Below are 22,697 nucleotides of genomic sequence, written 5' to 3' on the forward strand. Positions count from 1 at the left end.
ATATTTGTCATGGGAGGGTGGCACATAAAGAATGTTTAAAATTCCAGCAGTTTCATGGTTGTGTTACTTTAGAATTCTATTTAATCTAGCAAGAGCATGTTAATAGTAAAGCTAAAGTTGAGAGAGATTTTGGGTTCTTTTATCATTGGTGAATACCATGGCAAGTCAAGACCCATTCTTGTGAGTTTGTTCTTTTAATCATAGAAAGAGTTGCAACTTTATGAATGGGTCAGTATAAACACATTACTGTTATTTGAAGGATAAGTTAATATGAATCTGTGATGATGGGTTAGCAGAATTACAAAGGATAACATTATTATAACTTTTTTTTTTTTTTTTCTTTTTGGAGACAGGGTCTCACTCTGTCACCCAGGCTGGAGTGCAGTGGTGTCATAATAACTCCCTGTAGCCTCAGACTCCTGGGCTCAAGTGATCCTCCTTGGCTTTGGCCTCCCAAAGTGCTGGGATTGCAGATGTGAGCCACCATGCCTGGCCTACAGTATTATAACTTTTAATATATAGCTGGTTATCTAAAGTTTTTTTCTGAAATAGACTGAGCCCTAAGAAGGACTCAGAAATCACGTGGTTCAGTACCCTGATTTTACAGTTCAGGAAACCAAAGCCCAGAGGATGAAATGATTTGGTCAAGATTATATAGCTGGTTGGCGATAAGGCCTCTTGATTTCACGGCCCAGTCTTTTCCCACTAAACCCTCTAGGAAAGCAGAGGTTTCTCCATCCTGGGAAATGCTTCATTGCCTCCTAGATTCCCTGTACTGAGATCTGAGTCCTGACGTAGTAGTCAGGATGTCTGAGTGGAGCTGTAGTTGGTTGGGAAACACTGGTGCTCCTTGATGTGTCCAATGAACACTTGGACATTTGTTCTTGAGTTGTGAAGAAAATCAATTGCAGAAGTAAGAATTTTGTTCAAAATAGCACTTGGGGGAAAACACACTGAGCATGCCTAATGGAGGATGTAAGTTTCACTTGGTAAAAATAAGCTGCAAAAATGAAGAATGTTTACACACAACTCTCTTCTATATTTACACTTGTGGGTTGTTCATAAATTTGCTCATGTGCAACTCTTTTGCTAAAGCATTTGCCATTACACACGTAGTCAGTCCAAGTTAAGAATTACGAGGGGACTTTGATCTGGTGCCCTTCATCTTCTCCTTCACGTCCTTGCTCAGATGCTGCTTTTGCAGAGAGTCTTAACCCTGACCACCCTCTGTGTAAGATTGCAACCCACCTGCCCTCTGTTGACTCCTAAATCCCCTTATCCTGCCAGCCTGTCCTTTTTCTTTTTAATAGCACATATCCCCTGTAATGCTATCTTTACATCTCCCCCATATAGTTTGTCTATTATGTTTATTCTATCTATTCCATTAGAGCACAAACTCCATGGAGGCAGAGACTTTTGTGAGTGTGCTTATTTCCAGCATGAAGAATAAAGAGTACGCGTCACATGGTAGATAATAAATATGTGTTGAATGAATGAGCTTGGCAATAGCAGCTAATTTTTTCAGTTCTTACTAGTAAAATGACAGTTTCTCAGTCTTAGCAATTATTTTATTCATTGACTTATTGGGGATGGCAAAGCCATCAGTTAGTATGTGAAGAAAATAAGTGTATGAATTGTGTCATATACAGTTTTGTGGAATCCCCTGGCTTATGTGACAGTAAACAAGGAATGTGGATTCAGCAGAAAAAATCATTAAATTATGCAGATATGATCAATGGAACAAATTCTTTAGATATCAAAATCTAGAGTACTAAATGATAAAAATGCATACAGAGATGCTCAAATATAGACTCGGACACATAGCTGGTTTTAAGCATAACTGGTTTAAGAGGTTTTCATTGTCTATGTTGTGGCCAACAGAGTTGGGCTTCAGAGTATTGGGGTACTGAGGTGATGGAGGAGGGATGAGGGAGGGACAGAGGAGGAATCAGGATCTTTCATCTTGTCAGGGTCATCTGTGTGTGATGATATATTTCTATTACTCTAAGCCTTTTTGGAAAAGCTAAAACATGAGCCAAGGAGATGCACTTGATGAAGATAAAGTCTACAATGCTCTAAAATTATTTATTTTTTTTTGAGACAGAGTCTCACTCTGTTGCCCTGGCTAGAGTGCTGTGGCATCATCCTAGCGACAGCAACCTCAAACTCCTGGGCTCAAGCGATCCTACTGCCTCAGCCTCCCAAGTAGCTGGGACTACAGGCATGAGCCACCATGCCCGGCTAATTTTTTCTGTATATATTTTTAGTTGTCCATATAATTTTCTATTTTTAGTAGAGATGGGGTCTCGCTCTTGCTCAGGCTGGTCTCAAACTCCTGACCTTGAGCCATCCTCCCACCTCGGCCTCCCAGAGTGCTAGGATTGCAGACGTGAGCCACCGCCTAAAATTTTCATTTAGTTAAGCTGATGGCAGTCTCGTATTGAGGGCAATAAGGTAGTTTATAAATATTCATTTTTATTATTTAAAGATATCTAAAGATTTAGAATTCAAGGTAAATAAAGATGATAAATAATATCTTAGGAAGATGTTAAGAAACCTAGAAAATGCCTTAGAAATCAAATGCACTAACTTTTTATGTAAGCCTAAGTCCAAAGCTTAATTGACGTGCCCAGTGTCACACAGTTAGTTAATGGCAGAATCGAGACTAATTTTTGTCACAAATTTTCACTGAAGTATCCTTAATAGGAGAGGAGTGTGCAAGCCTCTCTTTAGAGATCATCCAGGGAGCAATTATGAATTTGTTTCGAGATCTGTATTTTATCTTAAAAATTTCAAAAAGTCATGCAGCTGTTTGATCCCATACAAATTATTTATGTCTTTCTCTTTTTATGTGTATAAGCACATGTATTTTTTTAGTCTTGCAAAAATGTGCTTACAATTGTCATTTGGGAGCTGAGAAATGAATAGCATCAACAATCACCTTAGGCTATTGTCTTAGAACTTTTAATAAAATTTAAAAAAAAGTAAAGTTTTAAAGAAAACTATAATGGATAAACATATCTACTTGATCTGTTCTAAAGTTACATATATTATATTAGAAGAAATTTATTATAGTGCAGTTAACATACCTTATTTAGAAAATATTTTAAACTTCAACTTGAGAAGAAAGGTTTCTATTTTTGCCATTTCAATATTCTGTGTAAGGGTGGTAACACATCACATTTTGTATCTCTTTGCTAGATGTACTGGTTTTAGAAAAGAGAGAGATGATCTGTACCTGTATACAGTTTGTATATACTTTTTTTGTGAGGATAAAATCAGACCATACTTGTGTGGAGAGAGCCAACCCCACCGTATTCCCTCCCCTGTCCTTAGCTGAGGATACAGTAGGGGGTTTTACTTCCTAATCTTTTATGTAAATTGTTCTTTTGCAACACATGGGTCGATGAGATATTTGTCATGCAGTTGAGTTGTAACTCGATTTCATTATGCTCCAAAATATATTAATAGTTTTCACAGTTGATTAGAAAGCAGGTGTGATGTTGAGAACACTGAGCTGTCGGGAGGTTTTGACTTAATTTTATCTGTAAAATTTTTGAGTATTACGGTGGTAATGGGGAATTGGGGTTCTGGCTCTAAAAGCTTACGATCTGTATTTGCTCATGAAATGCTTAGTGCCCCTGTACAGATAAAATAGTGTGTGTATTTCACCTTTCCATGTCACTATGTGAAATTGTTCCCTTGAGGTGAGTATCTTGGAGCCAGGGCCCCTAACTTTAGGCTGGTCAGTAGGTTTTCCTGGGTGACTACTTGAGCAATCATTACGTAAGAACTTGCTGACCAGTCACTGGTGGCCCACACAGGGCCTTTTTCTGCTAAGCAGGGTAAACTGTATGAGCCTTTTAGCACCTTTGAGAAAAAGGCCTCCTGAGACATGAGGAATTTTCAAATTGGGCCTGGAATCTTTAGGAACTGGATAGTTACTACCCCTGAGCAGTTTGCCACGTGGAGTCTTTATATTACCGTTGGAAGCAGCTGTCTGAATTTTTATTGTCTTGTATTCATGGGTTTTCCAGTGATTTAAGGATTTAAGATTTAGTTGGGCAGCCACGTAGGCGTGATTATTTTACCATGCCAGTCTCACATGCTTGTGGTCTTTTTCTCATTGGAGGCATACGATTGGGTGTTGTTTTTTCAGTTTAATCTCTGTCACATTAGCTAGTTTACTAGCGTTAGGTGGATATGCAGAAATAGCCTACAGAAATGTTGGATTTGTGTGCCATTCTGGCAGAGTCACTTGTTTAGAAGTTCTGAGATGGTCTCTCTTTGGCAGGCACATCTTGGCAGACAGTCAGTGCCACGTGGGTGGGAGAGATGCAGCTGTGGTCAAGGTAACTGGGCCCGAGCTTTTGCTGTACTTGGACGTTGCTGCTTTAGCTGAGTACCTGGGAGAGATCAGTTGTCATTTTTTAGGAATCAGCTCCAAAATCAGAGAGAACTTTAAAGTTCTTGAGTTATTCTGTGGGTTAGCTCTCATTATTTTCCATATCTTTTGGATTTAAAATTTTGAAAAACTTGGCAGTTTGCTCAAATATGGTTTAGATAGAATAAACCAAAGGTTCCCCATGAAAAACTTGCTTTGAGGCTGAAGAAAGCCTTTATTCCTCTTCTATCCCACTAAGGTATGGCAGTGTTAGAGCAGATGGAAGGCTGGAGTTTGAGCTGAAGTTGTGTGAAAGCTTCGCCAGCCAATTGGCTGACTCTAATAGTAAGACAGGAAGAACCACCCACGTTTTCCATTTTGGATTTGAGTCACAGAAAACAGGTTTCCTGCAGAAACCATTTGGCTTTAACAAGTTTACGAAAATTTCATCTTTGATCAGATTGATATTTTTGTCTGCATTGTGCATGTATTTCAAATTAATTATTTCCCCCTTTTCAATCCATAGGTGAAATTTCAAATTTGAATCTCCTGCAGTACTGACTGTAATCTAATTTCCAAGATTTTTACACAAGGTAGAATCAGAGAACTAGACTTTCAGGTAAGGAACTAGTTTTATTTTATCTTAATCATGCCCAGCTACTTTGGCAGAGGTCTGGGGTTTCCCAGACTTCTGGAATAGAATTGTAGGTGAATTTCTAAAAAGGTGACACATCTAGTTCTCCAGACAGATATCCATCTATTTGGTATTAGCTAAGAGGTGTCAGTGAGGTTGGCTACTTACAATTATAGAAGCAATATATGATGGCAATTAAAATACACATGTTTATTTAAAATGGCTTACAATGTTTTACAAGGCATTTTAAGGTTTTCAGTGGGGACATCATCCTTCTAATACCAACCACCTCCATCCTATGATTGATTGATTGATCCATCTGTCTATCATCAATCTACCTATGTATCTATTTTTTATTTGCTTAAAGACAAGGATGGTTTTCAGAATAATTTCCCTACCTCTGTGGCATACCGAAGTATTATAACAGTTATGGGCATGAGAAGATTATAGAAAAAGAGCTGTACTTGAAATAATGTGGAATTTACAGGGCTTGTATTTAGAAAGGAATTTTCCCCAGGAGGAGAGGGAACTGTGCCGAACAAAGACAGAAACAAATAACTGCCTCCCCACACCCTTATTCCAGAAAACCACATTGCATGGAAAAATTGTGCTGAGTTGGGATTGTCATAGTGTTTCTGGATACAAGTGAAAGCATACTTCAGAGAAGTAATATATTGGCTTTTTAAACAATTACCTAATTTTCCAAACTGATCATGAGGTTATTGAGTCACTCGTAAATTAGTTTTTGTCCCTCTTTAGGATGGTTACTTTTCAAGTTTAAAATGCGGAAAAGTCGATTTTAAATGGTTGGCACCGTTTGAAGAGGGACAGTGGTAACCGAGTGAATGATGCAGAAACCACTTATCAGTAATGCATTGTAGAATGACTCCTATAGCAGATTTAGTTTCGTAACTACATTACCAGAAGTTAGTTTGCAAAACTTTAATGCACTGACAAAGTGACGCCCCAGTAGAGGGAAACTGGCTTGCGATTTATAAGAAGCTGCAGATGGTACGTGGATCTAATTTCTTTCCAGTCTCTTCTAGGCTAGAAGTAACTTCTTAACTAGTTTCTCTCCATCTCTCTTTTTCCTGTTTCTCCCTGCTGCAACACTTCAGGGCTTCCCCATCGTGTACAGCAGTAGTGCTCCAACTTTTTGGTTTTAGAAACCCTTTATACTGTTGAATATTATTGAGGATTCAAGAGAGCTTTTGTTTCTGGTTTGGCTCTGCTTTTATCAGCTGTGAATTAGTAAATATTTGAGTCTGTTCTTTCTTTTAAAGTAAGGACATTAATTTCTAGAAGTGTATTATGGGGATCGAATTAGGTAATGTGTTAAAAGGATTTTGTAAAGTATAAGGTGCTTTTAAAAATTTATTTTACTTATTTTTAACTTATTTAAACTTATTTTTCACCTAATGCATTTATTGGCTAACTTTTCTTTGGGTTCATAAATATTATAAATACAGTATAAATAAATATGACAGTGTACAGTAAATATTTAAGTATTTATACAAAGAAAGGACTATAAATGTGAGACCTTAAATATTTACTTAAATATTACAGTATGCAGCTTAAATAAATATTATAAATATAAATATAATTATAAATTCTCACTGAAATAGTCAAGTAATACAGAATTATACAGAGTAATGTCCGAGGTCACCATTAGTTGCATACTTTCAATCCTTTGTGTATGCATTTAAGTGCATAAATATGCATATATGTAGCATAAGCTGTTTGTTTTTTGTCTGTCTTAACATAAATAGTATTTTATGTGTCTGTGCCTTTTTAAAACATAACATTATGTCTTAGGTCATTCCATGTTAGGATATATAAATCCCTCTCAGTCTTTTAATAGCTGCATAATTTTTTTTTTCATGTATTCCCATATTGATGGACATTTAGCCTGTTTTTAATTTTTTACTTTTATAACAAAGCTAATGAACATTCTTAGTTCTTTCTTATTAAAACATTAGTTAATTCTCACTAGTAGATTTATTCTATCTCCAAGGTATTGAGGGTTAAGTATGAAATCTTAGACCTCTTCTGCTCAAGTCGGAATAGAACTTAGACTTCTTTTCATTGTTGTGATGTATACTAGACCTTTTTTGAGCAAACTTTTTCATATGGTTTTTGTACATTTTGTTTATTTTTGTGGTACTCTCATTTCACTATTTGGATAGACTTTTGAAGAGTAGTGTGTGTGTTGCTTAAGTTTAACTCCTTTAGTGTGATCGCTGTATGCTTACCCCTCAATAATAGCAGCACAACTGTCATGGCCAAACTTACCTATGGTGGACACTAAGAGCTTATTACACATGTGTGCGCTAAGAGCTTATTGCATATGTGATCTCATTTCTTCCTCTCAATAACCCAGTGAAATTGGTGGTACTGTCGAGGGTAAGCATTTAGAAATGGAGAATCAGAGAGGTCAAATCTTTTGCCCAAGGTCAGTTATGGATCTAGGTTTCTAAGGTCTTGCTTCCAACTATGATGCTAAACAGTCTTGTAGGATTTTGCTGAATCAGAGATGGTCCTTGTATATATGATATCACGGTTTACTTTCTCAATTACTTATATTTGTATATCTTGCTTTTTAATACCAATAATACTTTAAGAAATAGTTCATGCTCTGGAGTATCCATTTTTTAGAAAGTATTTATAATAAAAACAATATGCTAATATGTAACAAAGGCAAATATTTATTGAATTTAATAATAAGAATGGTATTTTGGAGTGAAAAAGGCACTAGATGAGGAGTTGATCTTGGCTTCTATTTATGTATGTATGTATGAATGGATGATCACCCCGGCTAGAGTGCAGTGATATCTAATAGCTCACTGCAACCTGAGCTCAAGCGATCCTCCTGCCTCAGCCTCCTGAGTTGCTGGGACTACAGATGGGAGACACTGTACCTGGATAATTTTTCTATTTTGAGTAGAGACGGGGTCTGGGTCTTGCTTAGGCTGGTCTGGAACTCCTGACCTCAAGTGATCCTCCTGCCTCGGCCTCCCAGAGTGCTAGGATTACTTGAATTCTATTTATTAAATAACAGGATGACCTTAACAAATAATGCTGTTTCCTCATTGGTAAGACAGTACTAGACTAAATATTAATAGTTCACTTTATAGTAATAGTTAGCAGCCATCATACTGAGTAACATTAATGTGAATAAGAAATACTTGTGAGAAAGTTCAGCAGTGGTAATCTAAATGAATTGCAAAATGGAATTCTAGTAATGCTTCACCTTACCTTGAATAATAAGGAGAACATTTCTGGAATGGGTTGTTATTCATGACAGATGAAAGATTAAAATGGTCTGAAATGGTCTCTCTCTCTCTCTTTTTTTTTTTTGACACAGTCTCACTTTGTTGCCTGGGCTAGAGTGCTGTGGCATCAGCCTAGATCATAGCAACCTCAAACTCCTGAACTCAAGTGATCCTCCTGCCTCAACCTCCCAAGTGGCTGGGCCTATAGGCACACACCACCATGCTTGGTTAATTTTTTCTATTTTTTTTTTTTTTTTTTAGTAGAGATAGGGTCTCACTCTTGCTCAGGCTGGTCTCAAACTCCTGACCTCAAGCAATCCTCCTGCCTTGGCCTCCCTGAGTGCTAGGATTACAGGCATGAGCCACTGCACCTGACGTAAGGTTTGTCTTTATTGGTGAAAGTAACAGAAGGCAGCCTCAAAGTTGTTTTTAAGCTCATTAAAATGTCTGTTCTTATTTTTTTTATTACAGGCCTAATTATTTTAAGGAGCTATGGCTGGTTATTTCTCAATAGTGATCATTATAATTGGAGTGTTGGCAAAGTTATGGCTTCGCCTTTCTTTGTATACCTTTGTGTCACATTTCCCTTGAATGATAAAATAAATCAGTTCTAAGTGGCATAGTCTAGAGGCCACATGATGGTGTCAGCTTCTTAATCCTTACTCGGTCTCCTTAATGCGTCTTAAGCTTGAAATATTGTTGCTGAGTGGTAGAAACAAATCTATTGATGGACTCTCAGACTTATTGGCTGAACTCTCTATTAAGAGGTTAGTAAATATGATACACCAGTTCAGATGTTATCATACTGTCTTCTTCCTGGTTTTCATTTTTTAAAGGAAATATTTTTGGCTAGTACCTATTTGTTGATTGATAGAAGAGAATGAGTGTGTTGGCTCACCTTCCTGTGTGGACTTGTCTGATACCACAAGTGGGGTTTAGATCACAGGAAGCGACTGGGTGGTAGTGACTGTTAATTGCTATTGATATGCATAGATTCAAATGAAACCTAGAGCAATCTACTCTAAATAATGCGTTTAAACAAAATTCTCAGTTTCTTCTTTTACTCTTATATCCAGATTAATTTACTGGGATGAATCCAGAAATGACATTGTACTTTATTGCCACCTACAAAAGGCTGCTTTTTGAGATGACACTCCTTTTAGAGGCATTCACTTCTTTTTCCAAAATTTACAATTTGTTATTTTTATCTGTGTTCTATATTAAAATTTTCAGCATGTAGAATTTAAATATTCATGTACATTCTGTCCTAGTGACTAAGGAGCATTATATAAGGAATTTTTATTTGTCTTTCAATATATCAACATCACATTCCTTGGCCTAGTATTTATTTTGCATTTGTGTTTTAGTGTAACCCTAACAAGTTCATTCAAGCAGCAGTTGAACTAAGGTTAAGTGGTATTATGGTTGTTTGGCAGCATATGGCCATAAACACTTCTTTTTAAACACAGAATGGCCTGCGGTGACTGTAATGTTCAATTGCATAATCACAGATTACGCTTTACAAACACAGGAACGAGTACATGGGCTGCATACGTCGTCAGTGAGACATTGCCCCATAGAATGGCATCTACTTTAAAAACCATCTGTAGAGTTCTCCTGAGTATCTGGTATATTATTATGATATTTTCTATTTAATTGAAATGTTTCTCATTGGATAGAACTGTGAATAGTTTTTTAGGGTTTCTAGATGGTCTGCCACGTTATTAGAGAAATGGGTTAAAAATGTGTTTTAAAATGTAAATTTTTATTTTTCAAAATTTTATTGTATTTTCTGCTTGTTCCTTTCTTCCTTCCCTTCCTGGTATCTTTGTGACTTGGAAGCTGTTTTGCAAAAGATACACTAATAATTAATTCATTCCCTAGAGACCAAGTGGAGAGGAGTTTAGAACTGTGGTCGCCAACCCGCAGGCCGCGGACCTGTGTGGTCCGTGGCTTGTTAGGAACAGGCCACAGAGTTCCACAGTTCCTGTGCCCCCATCCCTCCCCTACCCCTGCTGTCTGTGGAAAAATTGTCTTCCATGAAACCTCTCCCTGGTGCCAAAAACATTGGAGACTGCTGGTTTAGAGTGATTCTATTTGAAGTGACTTAGGAATGTGTCCATTTAGGGTACCTCTGCAATGGATGTGAGGAACTGGTCTTTGGAGCTCTTATGTAGTATTCGAAAATATTTCATGTTACTGTGGGCAGCCGAAGATCTGAAATAGAATGCCTGTGATAGCGGCTAGAGGGGCCTTTTGGGCATACTGTGTATTTTTTGAGACTGATGCAGATATTTTTGAAAAAATATTTTACTTGCTTTGCTTGATTGGCATTTGCAGTATTTGTCAGGACATCGGAGATATTTGATACAGGATAAGCATTTCTATAGTCTTAACTTTCACTAAATGCTTTCATTGAACCTCTCGCTCTTCAGTGTATAACAGTTTTAATTTTCTGTAATCATTTGGATACATTTCTCGTGTGTTTTATTCAAACAGATTTTCTCTGTAAACTTATCTAGAGAAACCAGATTTAGTTGAAAATATTTTCTTGACAGAGGCCCTGAGGTTCAACACTATAGATTTTTATTTGACGTATTTATTATTTTTTATTTAGTTTTTACTGTTAGCAGAGTAACAATATGCCTGGTTTAAATAGTAAGTAAAATAGTCAGACAAGGCTCGAAAAGAAGAAAAGCCCGTGCTGGCCCTTCCTGCCTCTCTCCAGAGGCGACCGTCCATCTTTAAGGGGTGTGGTTTTTTTTTTTTTTAGCCGTTTCTTCTGGCATATATCTAAATAGTATATTGTCACTCCCACCGCTTGTGGTTTTCAATTATAAACATTCTCTTTTGACTTCTTACTACAGCAAGTGAGGATTTAGCTCCTTTCTGCTTCCCTTCCCCCATCTTCCCAGTAATAATTTCGTCTAATTTTTGGTTAAGCCATCATTCTCTATTTACGGTATTATCATTTGAATGTTGATGACAGTGGCCACAGAATATTCAGTGGTCTCATTTTCTTTCTCCAACCTTTTCTCCTCAGAGGTAGTGGTTACTGTGTTTTTAATTTGCTTAGCTTTCTATCTGTCAAACATTAATTTTCCTGTAAACATTATTATAGAACTATGAAAATTCAAATGGTAAAGGACGTTAGGGCACTCCTCAGTTCCGGTTTTCTCTGGCACGGTCTCCCTGAGGGTTCTGGAATGGCTTTCTGTGCTCCACAGAGCTGCCATTTAGGGACCTCTCTGTGCCGCCATCTTGAGGGCATTTTCCTTTGGTACCTTCTGTCTCCTGGATTCTGTGTTGTCATCTTTCTTGGATTATTTTTCCCCATTTTGGTGGGATAAATATATATATATTTTTCATATGCTCATATTTTCATATATATATATTTTTTTCATATGCCCATGAGTGGGATTTAAAATAATTTTATTTTCTAATTGTCTGCTGCTAGTATGTAATAACATACTTGATTTTTTCACATCAACTATGTATCCTGCAATCTTGCTAAATTCATTACTTCTAGTACTGTAGTTTTGTGGATGCTCTGGAGTTTTTTACATGAATGATCTGCAGATAAGAGGTTTTACTTCTTCATTTCTGATCTTTATGCCTTGCATTGCTTTTTCTTGCTTTACTGTAACGACTAGGACCTCCGTATAGTGTTGACTAGAAAGTGGCAAAAGCAAGCATTCTTGCCTTATTTTTCTTCTCGAGAGGGAACAATGTTCAGTCTTTTGACTTTAAGTTTTATATTGGTTTTAGGCTTTTTTGTAGTTGTCCTTAATTATTTGAGAAAGTTCTCTACTCTTTCTAGTTTGTGGAGAGTTTTTATCATGAATGGCTGTTGGATTTTGTCAAATACCTTTCCTGCATCTATCAAACTGATCCTGAGAGTTTTGTCCTTTATTCTGTCAATATGGTGTATTACTTTGATTGATTTTCCAGTGTTAAACCAATCTTTCATTATTGGGATAAACTGTATTTGCTCATAATACACCTTTTTATACATTATTGGATTTGATTTGCTAAAGTTTTATTAAAGATTTTTGTGTTTATACTCATGAGGGATACTGGTCTGTAATTTTCATTTTTGTTTAGTATCAGAATTATGCCAGCCTTATAAAATGAGTTGGGCAGTGATCCCTTTTCTGTTTTCTGAATACGTGTATGTAAGATTGGTGTTCTTTCTTGAATGTTTGGTAAAATTTACCAGTGAAGCCATCTAGACCTGGAGCTTTCATTTTTGGAGTATTTTAAATAACAGAGTCAATTGTCTTAAAAGATATAGGGCTGCTTAGATTTTCTCTTTCTTGGGTCAATTTTGATAGGTTCTGTTTTTCAAAAAATTTGTCCATTTCATGTTAATTGTTGAATTTGTGTAAAGTTATATGTTATATTCTCTTATAATCTTCTTAAATGTCTATAGGATCTGTTTTTATTTTTGTTTTTCCATTTCTGATATGGATGATTTATGTTTTGTCTCTTTTTATTATTGAATGATCTAACTAGAAGTTCGTCAGTTTTGTTGCTGCAGTGCTTTTAAAGACTCAGCTTTTGGCTTTGGTAATTTTTTATTGTCTGTTTTTCATTTTATTGACTTCTGCTCTCTATTATTTTCTTCTTTCTATCTTGGGTTTAGTTTGCTCTTGTTTTTTTTTTTTTGAGACAGAGTCTCACTCTGTTGCCCGGGCTAGAGTGAGTGCCGTGGCGTCAGCCTAGCTCACAGCAACCTCAAACTCCTGGACTCAAGCAATGCTCCTGCCTCAGCCTCCCGAGTAGCTGGGACTACAGGCATGTGCCACCATGCCCGGCTAATTTTTTCTATATATATTTTTAGCTGTCCATATAATTTCTTTCTATTTTTAGTAGAGATGGGGGTCTCGCTCTTGCTCAGGCTGGTCTCGAACTCTTGAGCTCAAACGATCCGCCTGCCTCGGCCTCCCAGAGTGCTAGGATTACAGGCGTGAGCCACCGCGCCCGGCCAGTTTGCTCTTGTTAAACTAGAATCTTAGGTCATTGTGGTAGATCTTTTCTTATTTTCTTTCATTATGCATTTAAAATGATAAAATTTTCTCTGAGAACTTGTTTTAGCTACAGCATACAAATTTTTATATGTTTTCTTTTTGTTGTCATTCAGTTCAAAATATTTTCTGATTTCCTTTTTGACCCATGAACTCTTTAGAGGTGGTGTGTTAATTTCCATACATCTGAGATTTTCCTAGATATCCTAGTGTTATTGATTTCTAATTTAATTCTGTTATGGTTAGAGAATATTTGTGAGATTTCAATCCTTTTAGGTTTATTGAGACTTATGTATAGCAAACTGTATGGTCTGTCTTGGGAAATGTACCGTGTGCATTTGAAAGGAATGTGTCTTCAGTTGTTAGATTTTTCTGGGAATGTCCATTAGGTCAAGGTAGTGATAGTGTTCACATCTTCTAGGTCTTTCTTGATTTTTTTTGGTCTAATTATTATATCAGTTATTGGGATGAAGTGTTAAAATCTACAATGATTGTGTCATTGTCCACTTTTTCTATTAATTATGTCTGGTTTTTATTCATTTATTTGGAGGCTTATACAATTTCATAGTTATTTTGTCTTCATGGTAAATTGTCCCTATTATACTTGTGAAATGTTCTTTTTCTCTGGCAACAGTGTTTGTCTAAAGGGTGATCAGAAGCTCTGTCTGTGTGGGGCTGGCTTTTCTCCTCTGGACAACCATACGGAGCTCTGCCATTTCACTGGGAGTCCCCTTACTGATCCAGTTCCCCGTGTTTTCAGCCTCACCCCTTACTTAGTACCTCAATTTCTTAGCCTTTCTGCAGTTCTGCAGCATGAATAGGCTTACTTTCTCATGGTGAACTCCTCACCCTTGTTCCCAGCACGTAGTTTTCAGCTCTTTCCAGTTTGCTAAATCAGTTGCCAGTTATGCATTGCTTTTCCATCTTTCAGAATTTTCTTGACATCTCTCATACACTTTTTTTTTTTTTTTTTTTTTTGAGACAGAGTCTTGCTCTGTTGCCGGGGCTAGAGTGCCGTGGCATCAGCCTATCTCACAGCAACCTCCAACTCCTTGGCTCAAGCAATCCTTCTGCCTCAGCCTCCCGAGTAGCTGGGACTACAGGCATGTGCCACCATGCCTGGCTAATTTTTTCTATACATTTTTAGTTGTCCAGATAATTTCTTTCTATTTTTTTCTTTTTTTTTTTTTAGTAGTGATGGGGTCTCACTCTTGCTCAGGCTGATCTTGAGTGCAGTGGCGCCATCATAGCTCACTGCAGCCTCGAACTCCTGGGCTCAAGCAGTCCACCCGCCTCAGCCTCCCAAGTGCTAGGATTACAGGCGTGAGCCACCATGCCTGGCCTCTCATACACTTTTATATTTTCTTCCATTTTTCTTTTCTTTTTTTTTTTTTTTGAGACAGAGTCTCACTCTGTTGCCCAGGCTAGAGTGAGTGCCGTGGCATCAGCCTAGCTCACAGCAACCTCAAACTCCTGAGCTCAAGTGATCCTCCTGTCTCAGCCTCCCGAGTAGCTGGGACTACAGGCATGCACCACCATGCCCGGCTAATATTTTTTATATATATTTTTAGCTGTCCATATCATTTCTTTCTATTTTTAGTAGAGATGGGGTCTCGCTCTTGCTCAGGCTGGTCTCGAACTCCTGAGCTCAAACGATCCGCCCACCTCGGCCTCCCAGAGTGCTAGGATTACAGGCGTGAGCCACCGCGCCCGGCCCCATTTTTCTTTTATGTCATTTCTGGAGAAACTGGAGGTAAGCATCACCTTTTTTTTATCCTGTAGGGACTTTTTAGTTTATTTACTTTAAGCTTTTTAATTGACACACATTGTTGTTAACCTGATCTTTAGGATGCAAAATACTAATTCAGTGTCAATTGTGTAAAGAAAAAAGCAAGTGTGTGTGTGGTGTCTGTTATGTTTCAGTGATTTGAAAACTAATGTGTTCTTGTTATAGATTTCATTCACATTAGAAAATATTAATGGTGTAGCTGGGTGTGGTGGCTCACTCATGCCTATAATCCCAGCAACTCAGGAAGGTGAGGCAGGAGGAATGCTTGAGGCTAGGATTTCAAGATCAGCCTGGGCAACATAGTGAGACCCCATCTCTACAAAAAAATAAAAAAATTAGCCAGGCATGGTGGTGCATGCCTATAGTCCCAGCTACTCGGGAGGCTGAGGCGAGTGGATTGCTTGAGCCCAGGAGTTCGAGGCTGCAGTGAGCTATGATGGCACCACTGCACTCTAGCCTGGGCAACAGAGGAAGAACCTGTGTCTTAAAAAAAAGTATTCATGATATTTATTTTCTTTGGTTTGGTTTGGTAGACACTGAGTAGTAATTTATATATTTTCCAGTTTTTATACTACTGAAATGTTTTTGTTATGGGGCTAACAATTGCATAAAATGTTGTAATGATTAACTATTTTTTGTATTTTGAGAGTTTATTGTTACTATATTCTTTCAAGTGCCTTCTTTTTGAAAATGAACACATTAGGTCTATTATATAAAATAGAGATTTCCTTGATCTAGGATTCAGAAGTTACTGAGTTGCCATTTTAATTTAGGTAAGTCCTTTAAATACAGTGCCAGTTTCTTTACCTGGAATTGGGAAATGTAAATGTCACAGAGTTGTTAAGGGTATCTTACTTGTGAGATAATGGACAGAAAAGTGTTTAAAAAATTATAAAGTAGTATATCTGTATAAGGTGGTGTATTGAATAATTAATGTATCTTTGGATAGTTAGAAATTAAATTATTTGTGTTTATACTCTGATAATTGAATGCTTCTTGTAAACAACTTTTAACTGAGTATTCTTCATGTCATAAAACTTGTCCTATGCTTTGCTAAGCAATGTACGTTTCATATCTCCTTCATAGCACAGATCCAGTCCTGCATGAAGGTAGAATAGACAGCTTCCTAAGTGCTGTTGCTTAAGGGATGTTCAAGAATTTACAGGCCTTTAAATTGCTCCATGTTCAACCTGGTATTTTGGGATGCTTTCCAAAGACTCCTGTTAAGTACTGTGTTGTCACTGAAGATGTTATATCTTCAGATGTCATCTGCCTTTGGCATGCCAGCTCTATTTATTTTGTCTAGAGAAGAGGACTTAATGGCCGGGCGCGGTGGCTCACGCCTGTAATCCTAGCACTCTGGGAGGCCGAGGCAGGCGGATCGTTTGAGCTCAAGAGTTCGAGACCAGCCTGAGCAAGAGCGAGACCCCCATCTCTACTAAAAATAGAAAGAAATTATATGGACAGCTAAAAATATATATAGAAAAAATTAGCCGGGCATGGTGGTGCATGCCTGTAATCCCAGCTACTCGGGAGGCTGAGACAGGAGGATCCCTTGAGCTCAGGAGTTTGAGGTTGCTGTGAGCTAGGCTGATGCCATGGCACTCACCCTAGCCCAGGCAACAGAGTGAGACTCTGTCTCAAAAAATTTAAAAAAAAAAAAAAAAAAAAAGAAGAGGACTTTAAGAGAATAGGATACAGGTCTGTTAAGTTTTTTGGAAAGGTGAGTAGAACAAATTTAAAATCTGTACAGTGTTGGGAGTAGTAGACCTTGATACAGAGCTAGAGCTGTTAGCCTTGGAAGCAAGGAAATGATCTCAAGTTGAGTTAGGGATAATACGGCTATTTTACAGTCCTTTTAGGGCCAACCCTGTGTGATCTCTTAATCACCATAGTACATACATGGTTTTTGTCATGTTCAAGCATATAATCCATGGCTCTTGAAGACCAGCTAAGTACTAGCAGCTTAGCAACACTTATATGCTGCTCACGTAAGCCTCTTAAAGCATATTTCAGAAGAGAGGAAAAATGGAAGTTTCCCACCCTTAATTGGGAGAACTGAGGGGAAAAAAGGGAATATAAATAATTGGCCACTACTACCAAAGCACAATTGGCATTTGGACAAAGTCTAAAGCATTCATTGATGTGACTTGTATCATGAGTTTAAACCCCCCTCCCATTGCTCTTTTTTTTTTTTTTTTTCTGAGACAGAGTCTTGCTCTGTTGCCTGGGTTAGAGTGCCAGGGCGTCAGCCTAGTTCACAGCAACCTCAGACTCCTGAGCTCAAGCAATCCTCCTGCCTCAGCCTCCCGAGTAGCTGGGACTACAGGCATGCGCCACCATGCCTGGCTAATTTTTTCTATATATATTTTTAGTTGTCCATATAATTTCTTTCTATTTTTAGTAGAGACAAGGTCTCGTTCTTGCTCAGGCTGGTCTCGAACTCCTGAACTCGAGCAATCCACCCACCTCGGCCTCCCAGAGTGTTAGGATTACAGGCGTGAGCCACTGCGCCCAGCCCCCATTGCTCTTGTTTAATGTATTTGGAAGCAGCTGGATTATAGGGGAAATAGTAAATTTATAGTGATTTTGTCAATTTTGGGATACTGGTGATAGATACATTAAAAAAGTTTTTTAAAAAATACAATTTAATACTCTTTAATGATCAACTTTTGTATTTCTTGACATAAGGTATAAACAGTTGTAGCTCTTAAAAAAATCAGGTATATTTTTGTTTTAGAAGCTATTCTAGTACATTGCCTTTGCCTGTGATCTTTTTGCGCCTAGTATTATTCAAAATAATCGTTATCATAAGGTAGCATTATTACTGAATTGAATACACTTTGGTACTTTGTTGCAACCACAATGTGATGATTTTATAGATTTCTGATAGACTTTGTGCTGGTCACGTTATTTATTCTTGGTGCCCTTGTCTCTGAATATATTTTTGTGTTTTTTTTTTTTTTTTTTTTTGAGACAGAGTCTCACTCTGTTGGCCAGGCTAGAGTGAGTGCCGTGGTGTCAGCCTAGCTCACAGCAACCTCAAACTCCTGAGCTCAAGGGATCCTCCTATCTCAGCCTCCCGAGTAGCTGGGACTACAGGCATGCACCACCATGCCCGGCTAATTTTTTCTATATATATTTTTAGCTGTCCATATAATTTCTTTCTATTTTTAGTAGAGATGGGGTCTCGCTCTTGCTCAGGCTGGTCTCGAACTCCTGAGCTCAAACGATCCGCCCACCTCGGCCTCCCCGAGTGCTAGGATTACAGGCGTGAGCCACCGCGCCCGGCCTTATATTTTTGGTATGATAACCTCACTTCCTTTCTAATGCCCAATTCCTTCTTTTTGAATCCTTGATATCTATTGTTATACTGTGGAAAATAATTGCATATATATATATGTATATATATATATTTTAAAGACAGAGCAATACTATTTGGGCTCTGTTTTATCCTATTTTCTCCTTTTTTGTTGTTATCCTTAATTTTTTGAGGTTCTTTTTTTAGAAAAGTCATGAATACTGCATGCTAGATGAAGACTGTCTTTGAATTCCTTGAGTGTGCTTAAATGTCAAAATATTACTATTTTAAGAGGAAGCCAATCCAAGTTAACATTTTTTCTGCTACAGTTTATAATTTTAGTCAAGTAATACTTAGTAATAATTACGTTATCTAGTTAGGACAAGGTTGGAGGACAGTGGTGATTGTGGACTAGATGGTCTTCCTGTGTGCCTTCACTAGGGAGAGGGCACCCGAGTTAAGAGTTCTGTGTAGTTTGGTGTTGACGTTATCATTGCGTAAGTCAAGTGTTTGGGCTGGTTCTGGGTTGGCCTTCCTTTACTTGGGTGGTAGAAAACAGTAACCACCAGGTAGAATAGGCTTTAGAATCCAGATAAGCAGTGAAAATGATATTAGTGTGGAAACTTTGTCCCATCTTTTGTAAATATGTAGCAGAAAAGCAACAATTGCCTAAAGGAATTTACATTAGAACTTGTTCAGAGAATTAAGAAAGAAGGAGAGAGCTTGTTTGCCAACAGCAGTCCGAAGGTGGCTCAGCTTTGGCAGTTGTCAGTCACTGGAAGAGAATACCATGTTATCTTGACCTTTCTTTGGGATTCACTCATGACCGAGCTGTGTAAAATTGCTCTCAGGGCTTTTGTCTGGGTACGGGTTTTCATTAGGAAGAATCACTTGATAGATGTTACAGCAGTTTTAAAAGCTCTAGTCTGTTCTTGACTTAATTAAAGGGGAGAGCGTTTTACTTTGTTCAGCAGCAAATATTGAGTGTCCATCTGTGAAAGATACTGCATCAGTTCTCTGGGGAAGACCAAGGTGAGTAAGAGACAGTTTCTGCTCTTGCAGAGCTGTCACCTTGTAGGGGAAATCAGACACGGGCATAATGACAATACAGTGATGAGACCCAACAGAATCCTCTGGGAGTTTAGAGGACAGAGAGACACTTGTTTCCTCGGTGAGTGAGGGACGTGGGGGCTCATGTGGGACTGGTATTCAAGCAGTGTCTTGCTAGGTGGGATCAGGACCTGTGAAGGTTCTTCACAATGAGGCATGGGTATGTGTGCGGCATAAGAACTTTTGATCACCACAGTGTCTAGCACGGAACAGTAAATAATAAAGCTAGTATTTATTGAATGTCTAACTTGTGCTAATTGTCTTAAGTGCTTCTTGTGTTAAAATAATCTCCTCATAACAATAACATAATAACCGTATGAGGTAGGGACTGTTGTCATCCCCATTTTACAGGTGAAGTAATTGAGGCACAGATGGTTAAGAAACTTGTCTGAGCTTACAGAGTGGGATTTGAGCCCAGGCTGGTCCCGGAGAGTCCAACCTTACTTGCCATGTTACACGTTGGGAAATGTAGCAAAGCTGGATGCAGGTTGGTTTATGTAGAGCCTTGAATGCCCAGATGAATAATTCAATATATTGGAAGATTTTTAAACCATGGTTCTGGGTGAGGGTTTTGAGCACATTCTCTCATTTCTCTTAATACACCATCCATGCTTTACTGCCTTTGAAATATGCCCTTCCCGCTTTTCCTGGTGAATTTCTATTCATTCTTCAATTCTTCGCTCTTCTGTTATCTTTTCTGTGGGGCTTTTTCGAATCACCCAGGAAGAGGGGCCCTCCCGTGGGCTCCCGCAGAACGTTGCCAGTACCTTTAACACAGTGTTGATTGGGTGGTAGGATCATTATTTACTGGTTTTTATTCTCAGCCAGACTGTGGATTTCTTGAATTCAGACTGTGCATCCTTTTTGTATCCCTGGTGTTAGGCACATCTCTGTTGCTGAATAAAGATCAGATAAATCTCAACTGAATGAAAGGAAGGGTGATGCATTTTCAGATTTCATGCCGACTTTCTTCTTTGCTTTCCTTCTGAGTTTCAAGGGTTTAAAATCCCCAGAGAGGAGAAAAAAAAAAAACTTACGCTCTAATACTTTGGTTGATCAGGGCTCCTGTGAGAATGAAGGAGGGAGATTATTCGGGGTTTGTGCGAGGCCTGGGAGGGGGGCTCGGCCTTGAAGGAGGCATAACATTTGAGTTGGCAGAGGGATGGGGCAGGCCCAGCTGAGAGCGCAGCATGAGCGGTGGACAGAGATGGGTCAGACATCGCCCTTGAAACTGGAGCCTCAAGCCTTTCCTGCCATACCCGGTAGAGCCTTTTACGGCGTAGAGAACCTCTCAAAAGCATTGATTTCTTTGTAGTCAGCCGGAAAGATGTGAGGGCCATGTTGTGGTTTGGATTAAAGATAAGTTCCTAACACGTAGAATATACAATTCAAATGCTCAACATGCCTTTTGGTGGTAAACTGCTATTGAAATAGGTCCATTTGGTCTAAATTAAACGTAACTTCCAGAGATTCTTTAAAATCTTTAAACCACAAGTAACCGCACATTTAACTGGTGTAGTGAGCCTGACTTGAGTTTCCTTTGACTGTCTGCTTCAGCTCAGTGGGGACTTGCGGCCTTGCTGTAATGGACTTGTGTTGTTTAATTCAGCTTCTCTCTTTATCTCGAAGCACTCTGACTGCGATGTGGGGAATGAAAGGTATTGCGGAGAGGCAGGGTTAATCAGCCTTGCGGAGAGGACAGCCATAAAGGACTCTCAATAAAGGAGGATGTTAGAGTCCAGGAGAGGGTGTCTTTGTTAAGAAACACCTTTCAACAATTGGAAACCTTTTAAAGTGCTTCTGAGGCACAACCCAACGTACTGAAAAATGATGCCTTGAAACTACTGATGCCCAGAAGTAAAAGCTTTCTCCCTCAGAAATTCAGGTTAAAATTGATGCTGTCCTCAGAAGCACTCAACAGGGAACAGACAGTCTTCCCCACCATGGCCACAGTCATAGCTCAGAATTTTACTGGCTCCTTACGCTGGGGACCATGAGCCCTGCCTTTGGAGTGAAGGACGAAGGGAAGTAGGCAGGAATGGGTACAGCCTCCATCCCAGACCCCTCTCTGCACACAGTTGCCGGTTGCTAGTTTTTCTTTGCCACCGATTACTGAAGATTTTGGTGCTACTACAGGTGTTGAAACATAAGCTCCATGAGGATAGAGACTTGGTCTTGTTCCCTAATACGTCCTCAGGGTCTAGTCAACCTCTAACCAATAGAAATATAATGAGCCTCTGTATATTTAAGCATTTCTAGTTGCTTGCTATATTAAGAGAAATTAAAAAGAAAGAGGCAAAATTAATTTTAATAATATATTTTATTTAACCCACATGTCCAAAATATTATCATCTCAACATGTATTCGCGATACTTTAAAAAATTATTGCGATACTTTACATTCTTTTATCGCTCTTAACTCTTCAAAATCTAGTATATATTTTATTCTTATAGTATCTCTCAATTTGGACTAGTACCATTTCAAATGCTTAGTAGCCACATGTGACTGCTGCCTGCAATATCGGATGATATGGTAACTGTATCTGGTACATAGTGGAAACACAGTAAACCTGTTAAATGAAGGAAGAAACAAAGGGAGAGAGAGAGGAAAGGGAGGAAATGAAGAAGAAAATGGCAAAACTTCAAAGATGAATAAACAGAGGAACACTATTTTTCCTGTCTTGGGGTATCCTGGCAGTTTCTAACTAGAATAACAGCTGAAGGATGCTTTAAACTTTTAGTTTAAAATTGTTTTCAAATGTATGATCGCACTGATACATACCTTCAGCATTGATTTAGACAGGTCACGTTTTACTGTCTTTAGATTACAGGTGGCATAGCTGAGGCTTAGCTAGGTTAAGAGAGCGAGTGGTTTAACCAGGATCCAAAGTCGAGAGTCTTTTCAGTCTTAGTCCAGTACGTACCTTTCACTACTCTGTACTTTCTCGATGGTTTGTGCCAGGTGTGCCCATCTGCCCTGTGAACAGTAGCTCGCTCTTAGTTGTGGATAGATACAAAAAGATAGAGTGAGTAAATGTCATTAATACAGTGCGATTTAAAAACAGTTGGCTAAAGGTCAGATCCTAAAGTTTGTCTTTGATTCAGTAATCAAAGATGTGGTTACTATAACCAAGAAAGATGTGTGCATGGCTTCTGTAGGTGTTAGGATCTTCTGAGTTAC

At 38.4% G+C, this 22,697-nt stretch overlaps 1 protein-coding gene across 1 annotated transcript in view; it reads left to right on the top strand.

The window, feature by feature from the left end:
* Positions 1-22,697, top strand: part of SIPA1L1 (signal induced proliferation associated 1 like 1) — a 355,295-nt gene that overhangs the window by 31,527 nt on the left and 301,071 nt on the right. Inside the window, exon 3 of the mRNA XM_069488451.1 lies at positions 4,911-5,003. The gene's annotated coding sequence lies outside the window, so the exon portion shown is untranslated. The remainder of the gene's footprint in view (positions 1-4,910; positions 5,004-22,697) is intronic.

The sequence above is a fragment of the Eulemur rufifrons genome, chromosome 2, assembly GCF_041146395.1.
Source record: "Eulemur rufifrons isolate Redbay chromosome 2, OSU_ERuf_1, whole genome shotgun sequence".
In the NCBI taxonomy this organism is placed as follows: domain Eukaryota; kingdom Metazoa; phylum Chordata; class Mammalia; order Primates; family Lemuridae; genus Eulemur; species Eulemur rufifrons.